This window comes from Triticum aestivum, chromosome 3A (assembly GCF_018294505.1).
Source record: "Triticum aestivum cultivar Chinese Spring chromosome 3A, IWGSC CS RefSeq v2.1, whole genome shotgun sequence".
Lineage (NCBI taxonomy): Eukaryota > Viridiplantae > Streptophyta > Magnoliopsida > Poales > Poaceae > Triticum > Triticum aestivum.
The window spans coordinates 269,019,876-269,035,226 of NC_057800.1; positions in this window are offsets into that span (position 1 = coordinate 269,019,876).

The window sequence follows — 15,351 nt, forward strand, 5'->3', positions numbered from 1 at the left end:
AGTTAAGCGTGTGAACACGATTTGGTAAAGGTAGCGGTGAGAGGCCATGTAGGAGTACATGGTGGGTTGTCTCATTGGGACCATCCTTAAGAACTGAGTTTTATGTAAGTTGTCCAATGACTAGCTACTACCACACATTGGGCTCCGGGCGCTCCAAGCTCTCTCGACTTATTAACTGCCTTGATCTCTGTCCAGGAGTTGCAAATAGTTTTTGGTGTTTGTAGGTAGTGCTATTTTTCTACCGAGTGGCACTCGGCAGGGTGGACTTGGGACAGACTAGGCACACATGGCCCGGTGTACCGAGTGGCACCCGGATGGTGGGCTCGGGAACCCCGCACACATTGTTTGGGGCCGTGAGAGAAACCCCGTCCGGATCTCCTTGCGGATGGAACCCGAATAGGCGATAAACCTGGACTAGAGTCTTGTGTGGTTAGTCAGGTCGTGGACGACACCCTCGCCAGGCTTCCGCTTGAAGGTTGCCGAGATACATGACGTGTACAAGGTGATAAGTGGTGAGAGCGTGTGTGAAGAAGTACACCCCTGTAGGGTTGAAATGATCTATTCAAATAGCCGTGTCCTCGGTTATGGATTTCTTGGATGCTTACGTGGTACATAGAGAACTTGAATTGGATACTCTAAAATTCTCAAGACAAGTGTGAGTGCTATGGATGGCTTTCTCGTAAGAAGACGAGGATGAATCCATAGTAGTGTATTGATGTGGTGATTAGTGGACTCGTGTGCGCTGCCTCACCTCAAAGAAGTTTCTCGTTGACGTAGAAAAAGATAGCCACTGAGTCAAAGCTGGCTTGCTGCAACTAAACCCCACATTACCTTCTTGATACAAATGCATGTATGATAGGATCTGATGTAAGTCTTGCTGAGTACATTTGTACTCACATTTGCTTTATTTATGTTTTGCAGGTGAGACATCTGTCTCACTAGTAGTACCGCTTGGACTTCGACGAGTAGCTTGTTACCTCAGCTACGATCTTGTACCCTTGGGAGGGACTTGTAGATAGTCAGGCTTCGCGGCCTCTTCCTTTTGTAGTTGTCTGTACTCAGACATGTAATGCTTCCGTTGCTTGTATGCTCTGAATGATGGGTCATGTGACCCCTGTTTGTATTTAATGCTATGCGGCTCTTCTGGACCTTTATCTATATGCGTTTGCGTTATGTTGTGATGCCATGTTGTACAGCACATACTTGCATGTTATGCGTACGTGTGACGTGTATTGCTATGTGTGGGGTCCGACAATCTACCTGTTTATCCTTGGCAGCCTCTCTTATGGGGAAATGTAGTCTAGTGCTTCCTTGAGCCATAGTAGTCCGCTATAGCCCGGTTCACCGGAGTCTTGATAGCCCAGCACTACTGCTCAAGACACTTGACTGGCCGACATGTGTTTCGCTTCGTTCCTGTGTCTGTCCCCTCGGGGAAATGTCACGGGGTGCCATCCGGAGTCTTGCCTAGCCTGCTACAGCCCGGGTTCCCCGGAGTCCTGCTAGCCCAGTGCTACAGCCCGGATTCACACGCTGCTGACCAACATGCTCGATGTGAGTCATGTATGCCTGTCCCCATAGGTTAGTGCCGCTTTGGGTTCATGACTAGCCATGTCGGATCGGGTTCTCTGTCATATGGATGCTAGCGATACTATCATATACGTGAGCCAAAAGGCGCAAACGGTCTCGGCCATGGTAAGGCAACACCCGTGGGAATACCGTGCGTGAGGCCGCAAAGTGATATGAGGTGTTACATGCTAGATCGGTGTGACTTAGAATCAGGGCCCCGACAGCTTTAGTAACGATTCAACTGCTACTTTATGCCGCGGTAGTTGAACCCATTCCTCTGCATGACCTGTCATTGCCACAGTAAATAGTTAAAACCCACTAGCATGTGTAGGAGTTGATTGAGCCATGTTGTGTTCCTACCATGCCATGCCTGCTTTTTCTTAGAGTTGTGTCAGGTCTGATTCATCGGGAATGAATTGGAGTGTTACAATATGTTCTGGTGCTGAGAGTTAAGCGTGTGAACACGATTTGGTAAAGGTAGCGGTGAGAGGCCATGTAGGAGTACATGGTGGGTTGTCTCATTGGGACCGTCCTTAAGAACCGAGTTTTGTGTAAGTTCTCCAATGACTAGCGACTACCACACATTGGGCTCCGGGCGCTCCAAGCTCTCTCGACTTATTAACTGCCTTGATCTCTGTCCAGGAGTTGCAAATAGTTTCTGGTGTTTGTAGGTAGTGCTATTTTTCTACCGAGTGGCACCCGGCAGGCTGGACTTGGGACAGACCAGGCACACGTGGCCCGGTGTACCGAGTGACACCCGGATGGTGGGCTCGGGAACCCTGTACACATCGTTTGGGGCAGTGAGCGAAACCCCGGCCGGATCTCCTTGCGGATGGAACCCGAATAGGCGATAAACCTGGACTAGAGTCTTGTGTGGTTAGTCAGGTCGTGGCCGACACCCTCGCCAGGCTTCCGCTTGAAGGTTGCCAAGATACATGACGTGTACATGGTGATAAGTGGTGAGAGCGCGTGTGAAGAAGTACACCCCTGCAGGGTTATCATGATCTATTCGAATAGCCGTGTCCTCGGTTATGGATTTCTTGGATGCTTACGTGGTACATAGAGAACTTGAATTGGATACTCTAAAATGCTCAAGACAAGTGTGAGTGCTATGGATGGCTTTCTCGTAAGAAGACGCGGATGAATCCATAGTAGTGTATTGATGTGGTGATTAGTGGACTCGTGTGCGCTGGCTCACCTCAAAGAAGTTTCTCGTTGACGTAGAACAAGATAGCCACTGAGTCAAAGCTGGCTTGCTGCAACTAAACCCCACATTACCTTCTTGATACAAATGCATGTATGATAGGATCTGATGTAAGTCTTGCTGAGTACATTTGTACTCACGTTTGCTTTATTTATGTTTTGCAGGTGAGACATCTGTCTCACTAGTAGTACCGCTTGGACTTCGACGAGTAGCTTGTTACCTCAGCTACGATCTTGTACCCTTGGGAGGGACTTGTAGATAGTCAGGCTTCTCGGCCTCTTCCTTTTGTAGTTGTCTGTACTCAGACATGTAATGCTTCCGTTGCTTGTATGCTCTGAATGATGGGTCATGTGACCCCTGTTTGTATTTAATGCTATGCGGCTCTTCTGGACCTTTATCTATATGAGTTTGCGTTATGTTGTGATGCCATGTTGTACAGCACATACTTGCATGTTATGTGTACGTGTGACGTGTATTGCTATGTGTGGGGTCCGACAATCTACCTGTTTATCCTTGGCAGCCTCTCTTATGGGGAAATGTAGTCTAGTGCTTCCTTGAGCCATAGTAGTCCGCTACAGCCCGGCTCACCGGAGTCTTGATAGCCCAACACTACTGCTCAGGACACTTGACTGGCCGGCATGTGTTTCGCTTCGTTCCTGTGTCTGTCCCCACGGGGAAATGTCACGGGGTGACATCCGGAGTCTTGCCTAGCCTGCTACAGCCCGGGTTCCCCGGAGTCCTGCTAGCCCAGTGCTACAGCCCGGATTCACACGCTGCTGACCGACATGCTCGATGTGAATCATGTATGCCTGTCCCCATATGTTAGTGCCGCTTTGGGTTCATGACTAGCCATGTCGGACCGGGTTCTCTGTCATATGGATGCTAGCGATACTATCATATACGTGAGCCAAAAGGCGCAAACGGTCCCGGCCATGGTAAGGCAACACCCATGGGAATACCGTGCGTGAGGCCGCAAAGTGATATGAGGTGTTACATGCTAGATCGGTGTGACTTAGAATCAGGGTCCCGACAGCTTTGGTAACGATTCAACTGCTACTTTATGCTGCGGTAGTTGAACCCATTCCTCTGCATGACCTGTCATTGCCACAGTAAATAGTTAAAACCCACTAGCATGTGTAGGAGTTGATTGAGCCATGTTGTGTTCCTACCATGCCATGCCTGCTTTTGCTTAGAGTTGTGTCAGCTCTGATTCATCGGGAATGAATTGGAGTGATACAATATGTTCCGGTGCTGAGAGTTAACCGTGTGAACACGATTTGGTAAAGGTAGCGGTGAGAGGCCATGTAGGAGTACATGGCGGGTTGTCTCATTGGGACCGTCCTTAAGAACTGAGTTTTGTATAAGTTGTCCAATGACTAGCTACTACCACACATTGGGCTCCGGGCGCTCCAAGCTCTCTCGACTTATTAACTGCCTTGATCTCTGTCCAGGAGTTGCAAATAGTTTCTGGTGTTTGTAGGTAGTGCTATTTTTCTACCGAGTAGCACCCGGCAGGGTGGACTTGGGACAGACTAGGCACACGTGGCCCGGTGTACCGAGTGGCACCCGGATGGTGGGCTCGGGAACCCTGTACACATCGTTTGGGGCCGTGAGCGAAACCCCGGCCGGATCTCCTTGCGGATGGAACCCGAATAGGCGATAAACCTGGACTAGAGTCTTGTGTGGTTAGTCAGGTCGTGGCCGACACCCTCGCCAGGCTTCCGCTTGAAGGTTGCCAAGATACATGACGTGTACATGGTGATAAGTGGTGAGAGCGCGTGTGAAGAAGTACACCCCTGCAGGGTTATCATGATCTATTCGAATAGCCGTGTCCTCGGTTATGGATTTCTTGGATGCTTACGTGGTACATAGAGAACTTGAATTGGATACTCTAAAATGCTCAAGACAAGTGTGAGTGCTATGGATGGCTTTCTCATAAGAAGATGAGGATGAATCCATAGTAGTGTATTGATGTGGTGATTAGTGGACTCGTGTGCGCTGCCTCACCTCAAAGAAGTTTCTCGTTGACGTAGAACAAGATAGCCACTGAGTCAAAGCTGGCTTGCTGCAACTAAACCCCACATTACCTTCTTGATACAAATGCATGTATGATAGGATCTGATGTAAGTCTTGCTGAGTACATTTGTACTCACGTTTGCTTTATTTATGTTTTGCAGGTGAGACATCTGTCTCACTAGTAGTACCACTTGGACTTCGACGAGTAGCTTGTTACCTCAGCTACGATCTTGTACCCTTGGGAGGGACTTGTAGAAAGTGAGGCTTCTCGGCCTCTTCCTTTTGTAGTTGTCTGTACTCAGATATGTAATGCTTCCATTGCTTGTATGCTCTGAATGATGGGTCATGTGACCCCTGTTTGTATTTAATGCCATGCGGCTCTTCTGGACCTTTATCTATATGAGTTTGCGTTATGTTGTGATGCCATGTTGTACAGCACATACTTGCATGTTATGCGTACGTGTGACGTGTATTGCTATGTGTGGGGTCCGACAATCTACCTGTTTATCCTTGGCAGCCTCTCTTATGGGGAAATGTAGTCTAGTGCTTCCTTGAGCCATAGTAGTCCGCTACAGCCCGGTTCACCGGAGTCTTGATAGCCCAGCACTACTGCTCAGGACACTTGAATGGCCGGCATGTGTTTCGCTTCGTTCCTGTGTCTGTCCCCACGGGGAAATGTCACGGGGTGACATCCGGAGTCTTGCCTAGCCTGCTACAGCCCGGGTTCCCCGGAGTCCTGCTAGCCCAGTGCTACAGCCCGGATTCACACGCTGCTGACCGACATGCTCGATGTGAATCATGTATGCCTGTCCCCATAGGTTAGTGCCGCTTTGGGTTCATGACTAGCCATGTCGGACCGGGTTCTCTGTCATATGGATGCTAGCGATACTATCATATACGTGAGCCAAAAGGCGCAAACGGTCCCGGCCATGGTAAGGCAACACCCGTGGGAATACCGTGCGTGAGGCCGCAAAGTGATATGAGGTGTTACATGCTAGATCGGTGTGACTTAGAATCAGGGTCCCGACAGCTTTGGTAACGATTCAACTGCTACTTTATGCTGCGGTAATTGAACCCATTCCTCTGCATGACCTGTCATTGCCACAGTAAATAGTTAAAACCCACTAGCATGTGTAGGAGTTGATTGAGCCATGTTGTGTTCCTACCATGCCATGCCTGCTTTTGCTTAGAGTTGTGTCAGGTCTGATTCATCGGGAATGAATTGGAGTGTTACAATATGTTCCGGTGCTGAGAGTTAAGAGTGTGAACACGATTTGGTAAAGGTAGCGGTGAGAGGCCATGTAGGAGTACATGGCGGGTTGTCTCATTGGGACCGTCCTTAAGAACTGAGTTTTGTGTAAGTTGTCCAATGACTAGCTACTACCACACATTGGGCTCCGGGCGCTCCAAGCTCTCTCGACTTATTAACTGCCTTGATCTCTGTCCAGGAGTTGCAAATAGTTTCTGGTGTTTGTAGGTAGTGCTATTTTTCTACCGAGTAGCACCCGGCAGGGTGGACTTGGGACAGACGAGGCACACGTGGCCCGGTGTACCGAGTGGCACCCGGATGGTGGGATCGGGAACCCTGTACACATCGTTTGGGGCCGTGAGCGAAACCCCGGCCGGATCTCCTTGCGGATGGAACCCGAATAGGCGATAAACCTGGACTAGAGTCTTGTGTGGTTAGTCAGGTCGTGGCCGACACCCTCGCCAGGCTTCCGCTTGAAGGTTGCCAAGATACATGACGTGTACATGGTGATAAGTGGTGAGAGCGCGTGTGAAGAAGTACACCCCTGCAGGGTTATCATGATCTATTTGAATAGCCGTGTCCTCGGTTATGGATTTCTTGGATGCTTACGTGGTACATAGAGAACTTGAATTGGATACTCTAAAATGCTCAAGACAAGTGTGAGTGCTATGGATGGCTTTCTCGTAAGAAGACGAGGATGAATCCATAGTAGTGTATTGATGTGGTGATTAGTGGACTCGTGTGCGCTGCCTCACCTCAAAGAAGTTTCTCGTTGACGTAGAACAAGATAGCCACTGAGTCAAAGCTGGCTTGCTGCAACTAAACCCCACATTACCTTCTTGATACAAATGCATGTATGATAGGATCTGATGTAAGTCTTGCTGAGTACATTTGTACTCACGTTTGCTTTATTTATGTTTTGCAAGTGAGACATCTGTCTCACTAGTAGTACCGCTTGGACTTTGACGAGTAGCTTGTTACCTCAGCTACGATCTTGTACCCTTGGGAGGGACTTGTAGAAAGTCAGGCTTCTCGGCCTCTTCCTTTTGTAGTTGTCTGTACTCAGACATGTAATGCTTCCGTTGCTTGTATGCTCTGAATGATGGGTCATGTGACCCCTATTTGTATTTAATGCTATGCGGCTCTTCTGGACCTTTATCTATATGAGTTTGCGTTATGTTGTGATGCCATGTTGTACAGCACATACTTGCATGTTATGCGTACGTGTGACGTGTATTGCTATGTGTGGGGTCCGACAATCTACCTGTTTATCCTTGGCAGCCTCTCTTATGGGGAAATGTAGTCTAGTGCTTCCTTGAGCCATAGTAGTCCGCTACAGCCCGGTTCACTGGAGTCTTGATAGCCCAGCACTACTGCTCAGGACACTTGACTGGCCGGCATGTGTTTCACTTCGTTCCTGTGTCTGTCCCCACGGGGAAATGTCACGGGGTGACATCCGGAGTCTTGCCTAGCCTGCTACAGCCCGGGTTCCCCGGAGTCCTGCTAGCCCAGTGCTACAGCCCGGATTCACACGCTGCTGACCGACATGCTCGATGTGTATCATGTATGCCTGTCCCCATAGGTTAGTGCCGCTTTGGGTTCATGACTAGCCATGTCGGACCGGGTTCTCTGTCATATGGATGCTAGCGATACTATCATATACGTGAGCCAAAAGGCGCAAACGGTCCCGGCCATGGTAAGGCAACACCCGTGGGAATACCGTGCGTGAGGCCGCAAAGTGATATGAGGTGTTACATGCTAGATCGGTGTGACTTAGAATCAGGGTCCCGACAGCTTTGGTAACGATTCAACTGCTACTTTATGCTGCGGTAATTGAACCCATTCCTCTGCATGACCTGTCATTGCCACAGTAAATAGTTAAAACCCACTAGCATGTGTAGGAGTTGATTGAGCCATGTTGTGTTCCTACCATGCCATGCCTGCTTTTGCTTAGAGTTGTGTCAGGTCTAATTCATCGGGAATGAATTGGAGTGTTACAATATGTTCCGGTGCTGAGAGTTAAGCGTGTGAACACGATTTGATAAAGGTAGCGGTGACAGGCCATGTAGGAGTACATGGTGGGTTGTCTCATTGGGACCGTCCTTAAGAACTGAGTTTTGTGTAAGTTGTCCAATGACTAGCTACTACCACACATTGGGCTCCGGGCGCTCCAAGCTCTCTCGACTTATTAACTGCCTTGATCTCTGTCCAGGAGTTGCAAATAGTTTCTGGTGTTTGTAGGTAGTGCTATTTTTCTACCGAGTGGCACCCGGCAGGGTGGACTTGGGACAGACTAGGCACACGTGGCCCGGTGTACCGAGTGGCACCCGGATGGTGGGCTCGGGAACCCTGTACACATCGTTTGGGGCCGTGAGCGAAACCCCGTCCGGATCTCCTTGCGGATGGAACCCGAATAGGCGATAAACCTGGACTAGAGTCTTGTGTGGTTAGTCAGGTCGTGGCCGACACCCTCGCCAGGCTTCCGCTTGAAGGTTGCCGAGATACATGACGTGTACATGGTGATAAGTGGTGAGAGCGCGTGTGAAGAAGTACACCCCTGCAGGGTTATCATGATCTATTCGAATAGCCGTGTCCTCGGTTATGGATTTCTTGGATGCTTACGTGGTACATAGAGAACTTGAATTGGATACTCTAAAATGCTCAGACAAGTGTGAGTGCTATGGGTGGCTTTCTCGTAAGAAGACGAGGATATATCCATAGTAGTGTATTGATGTGGTGATTAGTGGACTCGTGTGCGCTGCCTCACCTCAAAGAAGTTTCTCGTTGACGTAGAACAAGATAGCCACTGAGTCAAAGCTGGCTTGCTGCAACTAAACCCCACATTACCTTCTTGATACAAATGCATGTATGATAGGATCTGATGTAAGTCTTGCTGAGTACATTTGTACTCACGTTTGCTTTATTTATGTTTTGCAGGTGAGACATCTGTCTCACTAGTAGTACCGCTTGGACTTTGACGAGTAGCTTGTTACCTCAGCTACGATCTTGTACCCTTGGGAGGGACTTGTAGATAGTCAGGCTTCTCGGCCTCTTCCTTTTGTACTTGTCTGTACTCAGACATGTAATGCTTCCGTTGCTTGTATGCTCTGAATGATGGGTCATGTGACCCCTGTTTGTATTTAATGCTATGCGGCTCTTCTAGACCTTTATCTATATGAGTTTGCGTTATGTTGTGATGCCATGTTGTACAGCACATACTTGCATGTTATGCGTACGTGTGACGTGTATTGCTATGTGTGGGGTCCGACAATCTACCTGTTTGTCCTTGGCAGCCTCTCTTATGGGGAAATGTAGTCTAGTGCTTCCTTGAGCCATAGTAGTCCGCTACAGCCCGGTTCACCGGAGTCTTGATAGCCCAGCACTACTGCTCAGGACACTTGACTGGACGGCATGTGTTTCGCTTCATTCCTGTGTCTGTCCCCTCGGGGAAATGTCACGGGGTGACATCCGGAGTCTTGCCTAGCCTGCTACAGCCCGGGTTCCCCGGAGTCCTGCTAGCCCAGTGCTACAGCCCGGATTCACACGCTGCTGACCGACATGCTCGATGTGAATCATGTATGCCTGTCCCCATAGGTTAGTGCCGCTTTGGGTTCATGACTAGCCATGTTGGACCGGGTTCTCTGTCATATGGATGCTAGCGATACTATCATATACGTGAGCCAAAAGGCGCAAATGGTCCCGGCCATGGTAAGGCAACACCCGTGGGAATACCGTGCGTGAGGCCGCAAAGTGATATGAGGTGTTACATGCTAGATCGGTGTGACTTAGAATCAGGGTCCCGACAACTTTGGTAACGATTCAATTGTTACTTTATGCTGCGGTAGTTGAACCCATTCCTCTGCATGACCTGTCATTGCCACAGTAAATAGTTAAAACCCACTAGCATGTGCAGGAGTTGATTGAGCCATGTTGTGTTCCTACCATGCCATGCCTGCTTTTGCTTAGAGTTGTGTCAGGTCTGATTCATCGGGAATGAATTGGAGTGTTACAATATGTTCCGGTGCTGAGAGTTAAGCGTGTGAACACGATTTGGTAAAGGTAGCGGTGAGAGGCCATGTAGGAGTACATGGTGGGTTGTCTCATTGGGACCGTCCTTAAGAACCGAGTTTTGTGTAAGTTGTCCAATGACTAGCTACTACCACACATTGGGCTCCGGGCGCTCCAAGCTCTCTCGACTTATTAACTGCCTTGATCTCTGTCCAGGAGTTGCAAATAGTTTCTGGTGTTTGTAGGTAGTGCTATTTTTCTACCGAGTGGCACCCGGCAGGGTGGACTTGGGACAGACTAGGCACACGTGGCCTGGTGTACCGAGTGGCACCCGGATGGTGGGCTCGGGAACCCTGTACACATCGTTTGGGGCCATGAGCGAAACCCCGGCCGGATCTCCTTGCGGATGGAACCCGAATAGGCGATAAACCTGGACTAGAGTCTTGTGTGGTTAGTCAGGTCGTGGCCGACACCCTCGCCAGGCTTCCGCTTGAAGGTTGCCGAGATACATGACATGTACATGGTGATAAGTGGTGAGAGCGCGTGTGAAGAAGTACACCCCTGCAGGGTTATCATGATCTATTCGAATAGCCGTGTCCTCGGTTATGGATTTCTTGGATGCTTACGTGGTACATAGAGAACTTGAATTGGATACTCTAAAATGCTCAAGACAAGTGTGAGTGCTATGGATGGCTTTCTCGTAAGAAGACGAGGATGAATCCATAGTAGTGTATTGATGTGGTGATTAGTGGACTCGTGTGCGCTGCCTCACCTCAAAGAAGTTTCTCATTGACATAGAACAAGATAGCCACTGAGTCAAAGCTGGCTTGCTGCAACTAAATCCCACATTACCTTCTTGATACAAATGCATGTATGATAGGATCTGATGTAAGTCTTGCTGAGTACATTTGTACTCACGTTTGTTTTATTTATGTTTTGCAGGTGAGACATCTGTCTCACTAGTAGTACCGCTTGGACTTCGACGAGTAGCTTGTTACCTCAGCTACGATCTTGTACCCTTGGGAGGGACTTGTAGATAGTCAGGCATCTCGGCCTTTTCCTTTTGTAGTTGTCTGTACTCAGACATGTAATACATGCGTTGCTTGTATGCTCTGAATGATGGGTCATGTGACCCTTGTTTGTATTTAATGCTATGCGGCTCTTCTGGGCCTTTATCTATATGAGTTTGCGTTATGTTGTGATGCCATGTTGTACAGCACATACTTGCATGTTATGCGTACGTGTGACGTGTATTGCTATGTGTGGGGTCCGACAATCTACCTGTTTATCCTTGGCAGCCTCTCTTATGGGGAAATGTAGTCTAGTGCTTCCTTGAGCCATAGTAGTCCGCTACAGCCCGGTTCACCGGAGTCTTGATAGCCCAACACTACTGCTCATGACACTTGACTGGCCGGCATGTGTTTCGCTTTGTTCCTGTGTCTGTCCCCTCGGGGAAATGTCATGGGATGACATCCGGAGTCTTGCCTAGCCTGCTACAGCCCGGGTTCCCCAGAGTCCTGCTAGCCCAGTGCTACAGCCCGGATTCACACGCTGCTGACCGACATGCTCGATGTGTATCATGTATGCCTGTCCCCATAGGTTAGTGCCGCTTTGGGTTCACGACTAGCCATGTTGGCCCGGGTTCTCTGTCATATGGATGCTAGCGACACTATCATATACGTGAGCCAAAAGGCGCAAACGGTCCCGGGCCATGGTAAGGCGACACCCGTGGGAATACCGTGCGTGAGGCCGCAAAGTGATATGAGGTGTTACAGGCTAGATCGGTGTGACTTAGAATTGGGGTCCCGACAGCTTTGGTATCAGAGCCTGACTGCCTGTAGGATTACCAAGCCAACCTGGTCGAAGTTGAGTCTAGAAATTCTTTAGCTATATAGGGGAATTGATTGTGAAAGGGAATGTAAGGCTCTTTTTACTCCTTATACCTCATGCCTTCTGATCTGAGTCATCCTATCTTTCCTACGGGGTTAAGGAACTAGGCTTTCTCTTCTGTCTATCAGGATCACGTGTTACTACTCCGTAGTCTCTTGGGATTGGTTGATCTGAGTCATATCCCAGTTCGAGTACCTCCGGTGTATCCTGTTTAGTAATATCTCAGAACCTTGAGTGATGATGTTGAGTATGGTGCTACCCCATCGTTTGCAGGATGTCTCATTTTGAGCATTTTTACTACCGTTATGCTGCCGGAATTTCCCTAGGAGTTCAAGAGATAGTATTTTCCTTGTTCTATATTCTACATCCTTATGATGATGCTGAATCCATCCTTGTTTCCTTGGTTGGTTCTTCAGGATGTCGTCAGTTAACTGAAGTTCTGTTCCTCGTAGTGGGAACCACGGAGATGGTAGGGATGAGGATCCTCCCGATCTGTCTTTGTTGGCAGAGTTCATGTTAGAGATGGAGAGGAACAAGCGTGAGTCTAACTGCTTGTTAGCATGTATTGAGGAGAACACCGCACCCCAGTGCAAAGAGTAGGCGACCATCTATGATTTCATTGGTCTGAAACCACCTACCTTCCATCATTCCGTTGAACCACTCGATGCAGATGACTGGCTTCGTAGTATCACTCACAAGAAGCTGCGTTCTGCGAACGTAGCTGAAGGTGACAAGGTCACCTATGCTGCATATCACTTGGAAGGTCCTGCTAGTATTTGGTGGCAGAACTATGAGGCTATGCTTCTAGCTGGCCAAATAACCACCTGGAGAGTTTTCACTGAGGCTTTTCGCGAGCATCACATTCCTCAGGCTCTCATTGACCGCAAGAGAGAAGAGTTATGTAGTTTCACCCAGAGTAAGATGGCTGTTGATGCTTACAGTAGAGAGTTTGAGAACCTCGCCCGCTATGCTACAAAAGAGGTGTCCGCAGACGCCAAGAAGCAGGCTAGGTTCCGGAAGGGTCTCAACCCCAAGTTGCGTCGTGATCTCCACTTGCATCATTGCAATACATTCCAGGCTCTTATGAACAAGGCCATTAATGCAGAGACAGCTCAACTCACTTATGAGGAGTCTCGTAAGCACACCCATGATTTGGGTTCTTCCTCCGGTTCTACTTCGCAGAAGCGCCAGATTTGGGTTCCGAACTCCGCTTTTCCACCCGGTTATTCACCGAGGCCCTCCTATGTGGCGCCTCACCCAGTCCAGTTACATGCTCCACCCAGGCCTATCGGTAGCCCGCTTGTCAATGCGGGTCCACGTCCTACTTCAGGGACTTGCTTCACATGCAGAGAGCTAGGACACTATGCACGTGACTGCTCTCAAACCAACTATGCCCCACCCCCGTCTGAGAAGTCTGTTGGCCGTGGTAAGCCATCACACAAGATGATTAGTGTCAAGTCAGCTCCCACTGAACATGGATGTGTGCATCACGTCTCAGCTAAAGACGCTCATGATGATCCGGATGTCGTTCTTGGTACACTCCTTGTCAACTGTCATCCAGCTTCGGTTCTGTTCGATACCGGAGCATCTCACTCCTTCATCTCTGAAGGCTATGCTCGTTTGCACGACATGTCATTTTGTGATATGCCAACTCCACTTGAAATCCAAACTCCAGGGTCTAGATGGCAAACTACCAGAATAAGCCATGGTAATGAAATCCTTGTTGACAGACTTGTATTCCTTGCATCACTTATAGCCCTCAAGTATACAGATATTAACATCATCTTGGGTATGGACTGGATGAAAGCTCATCATGCCAAGATTGATTATTTCACCAGGTTTGTTGAGCTTACACACCCATCTGTCTCCACTAGAGTTGCAAAGCGTCAGCTCTATTCTCTTAATGCCAACCCTCTTCCAGACCTTGAAGATATCCCGATAGTCCGTGACTTTCCGGATGTCTTTCCAGAGGAACTGCCAGGTATTCCACCTGACAGAGATGTAGAGTTTGTCATAGATCTTATCCCAGGAACCGCTCCAATCTCTAGGAGACCTTACAAGATGGCACCCTTAGAACTAGCTGAGCTTAAGAAACAACTCGATGAATCCTTGCAAAAGGGTTTCATCCGTCCTAGTTCTTCTCCCTGGGCTTGCCCTGTCCTCTTCGTCAAGAAGAATGATGGTACGGACCGGATGGTTGTAGATTATCGTCCCGTTAAATTGGTCACGATAAAGAACAAGTATCCGCTACCCAGGATCAACGACCTGTATGATCAGCTCGCTGGATCCTCAGTCTTTTCCAAGATGGATTTGAGGTTAGGCTACCACTCAAGATCAGAAATGGGGACATTCCTAAGACGTCTTTTGTCACTCATTATGGCAGTACGAGTACACCGCCATGTCCTTTGGTCTAACCAATGCTCCAGCTACATTCTCTCGCTTGATGAACTCGATCTTCATGGAGTACTTAGATAAGTTCGTCGTGGTTTACCTCGATGATATTCTTATTTACTCGAAGAACGAGGAAGAGCATGCCGAACATCTTAGACTTGTGTTAGAGAAACTCAAAGAGCACCGCCTTTATGCCAAGTTCTCCAAGTGCGAATTTTAGTTGCCAGAAGTGACCTACCTAGGCCACGTGATATCTGGTAAGGGCATTGCCGTCAATCCCGAGAGAGTTCAGGCCGTTCTTGATTGGACTCCGCCTGAAACAGTTAAGCAAGTTAGGAGTTTCCTTGGTCTAGCCAGTTATTGTCGCCGCTTCGTTAAGAACTTCTCCAAAGTGGCCAAACCTCTCACGGAACTTCTCAAGAAAGATAAAAAGTTTGAGTGGTCCCCACAGTGTGAGCACAGTTTTCAGGAACTGAAAAGACGCCTGACTTCTGCTCCCATACTTGTGCCACCGGATTTCACTAAAGACTTTGTTATCTACTGCGACGCCTCATGACAGGGACTAGGTTGCATTCTTATGCAAGATCGCCATGTGATTGCCTATGCATCTCGACAGTTGCATCCACATGAGGAGAATTATACTACACATGATCTAGAGCTTGCAGCCGTAGTCTATGCACTTAAGACCTGGCGACATTACCTTCTTGGTAAACGTTGCAAGATTTACACCGACCACCAGAGTCTCAAGTATATCTTCACCCAACTAGATTTGAACCTTAGGCAAAGACGTTGGCTGGAGTTGATCTCAAATTACGACTTAGGGATTACCTACACCCCAGGCAAGGGCAATGTCATGGCTGATGCGCTAAGTCGTAAGTCCTATTGCAACAATCTTATGTTGCAGCAGGGCCAACCACTTCTCCGTGAGGAATTCAGTAAGCTTAACCTTCACCTTGCTCCTCACGGATTCCTTTCTACCTTGGTGGCGAAACCTACTCTTGTGGATCAGATCATCTCTACTCAGAAG